General features: G+C 41.6%; 1 non-coding gene across 1 annotated transcript; it reads right to left on the bottom strand.

Annotated features, from left to right (window-relative positions):
* Nucleotides 1–207: 207 nt before the first annotated feature.
* Nucleotides 208–314, bottom strand: LOC150035889 (small nucleolar RNA R71). The gene has a single exon (XR_016529915.1). It is a non-coding gene; the product is annotated as a small nucleolar RNA R71 (small nucleolar RNA).
* Nucleotides 315–2,091: the final 1,777 nt, after the last annotated feature.

Raw genomic sequence — 2,091 nt, 5'->3', positions numbered from 1 at the left:
GCCCATCTCCGGAGTTTTATTGAAATCTGCAACACTTTTGTGTTCCCAAATATCTCTACCGAGGAGGTTCGACTAACATTGTTCCCATTTTCCTTATGCGATCAAGCACGAAAATGGACTTATTCTCTTGAACAAGGGGAGATAACATCGTGGGAATAAGTCATGGAAATTTTCATGAAGAAATTCTTCCTTCCAACAGAGAACGCAAGAAGGAGGAAGTTAATTATGAATTTTGAACAGAAAATTGATGAATCGCTTAGTGATGCTTGGGCGAGGTTTAAGAGGCTGGTAAGGGATTGCCCACATAACGGCTTACCAGACTACTTATAGATGGAGATTTTCTACCAATGACCGAACCCTGCATTGCAGATGGCTGCCAATGCAGTAGCAGCTAGTGGTCTGCTTGATAAAACTTACGATGAGGCGAAAAATATACTTGATCGCATTTCCAAAAATCACGAGGACTGACGAGAAAGCGATCAAAGATTGAGGATCAAAGATAGTGATGTAAATAATGGGGCCATCGCATCCCTACAAACCCAAATGAACGCAATGATGAGTTTGATACAAGGCATCACAATTAATAGCACGAGAGCGCAAAAATGGCAGGTCAACGCAATTGCTCAAACGACCACGAGTTGTGTTAGTTGTGGAGAAGCACATCCGATAGAAGAATGCCCAGGAAATTCGCAGTCAGTATGCTTCATAAAGAACAACCCTTATTCCGATACGTACAACCCCGAGGTGGAGAAACCACCCCAATTTCGCATGGAAAAATCAACAATAAAGCTTTTAACCAGTGGTGTAAAAGGAAGGGCCACCAGGGTTTTTCCCGCGAACAAATGGTCAGACGCATAACCAAGCCAGGTTCACAGGCATCGCAATCTTCATCCTTAGAGAGCTTGCTAAAGCAGTATATTGAGAAGAATGAATCAATGCTTCAGAATCAAGCATCGTCGATCCGAAATATCGAAATTCAATTAGGACAAATTGCAGGCGAACTCAAAAATAGACCACAAGAAGCGTTGCCTAGCTCAACGGAGCTCCTTCGCAACGTTGGGGGTACAGGAAAGGAACAATGCTTAGCAGTCTTTTTGTTAAACGACAAAATGATAGAGAAAGTAGGGGAGGAACCTATCACGACCAACTTGAATGCGGTGACAACCGAGGACTCGTTGACATTTGATTCAAAAGAGCCCGAGAAGATGAATTCAGAAGTTGCATCCCCCTTCAAGCCTCTAGAACGCGAGATAGAAGAAGTCCCGCTACCACCATTCCCGTAGAGATTGAAAAAGAAATAGAATGATGAAGATAAGATTTCCACAGAAGTAGTAACGCAAAATACTATGATCCCACCAAAAATGTGCGACCCAAGAATCTTCACGATACCATGCTCAATTGGAGGGGTCTACATTGGTCAAGCACTATGCGATCTTGGAGCGAGTATAAACGTAATGCCGTTATCAATCTTCAAACAATTGAATATGAAAAAACTCACGCCCATGAATGAGACTCTCCTACTTACAGACAGATCCAGAATACATCCCGATGGAGAGTTGAAAGATACTGAAATCTCAATTGACAAATTCATCTTACTGGCAGACTTTATCATTCTGGACTATAAAGCGAATAAAGATGTGCCCATCATATTGGAACGACCATTTCTCTCGACTGGTCGCGCTCAAATTGATGTGCACAAGGGGGAAATCGTAATGAACGTCAATAGGGAGAAGCTCTAGATTAAGGCAGTCAAGATCCCAGAAGACAAAGAATAGAAGAAAAAGTCGTCGTGGATGTAAAAAGTCCAGCTTGAAATAAGCAGTCCCTGAGTTACTATGCGACTCAACCTCATCAGGGACACAATCCTTTTGAATATCCTTTTTTTTTTCATATAAATGCTTCATGAACTTTCATTACTTTGCTGTTATCTGTTATCGCATATTTGCTTATTTATTACAAAAAATAAAATAAAAAAAAAATAATGCGATCGTGTTGAACGATCGTGCCCTCTCGATGTTTTCTTTGCAACGATCGAGGTGAACGATTGCGGAGGCGCTACACGAAGACGCATCTACTTTATTTCATCACCAC

Source organism: Benincasa hispida, chromosome 5, assembly GCF_027475165.1.
Source record: "Benincasa hispida cultivar pf3 chromosome 5, pf3_genome.v1.1, whole genome shotgun sequence".
Lineage (NCBI taxonomy): Eukaryota > Viridiplantae > Streptophyta > Magnoliopsida > Cucurbitales > Cucurbitaceae > Benincasa > Benincasa hispida.
This window is presented reverse-complemented; position numbering and strand designations above follow the sequence as displayed.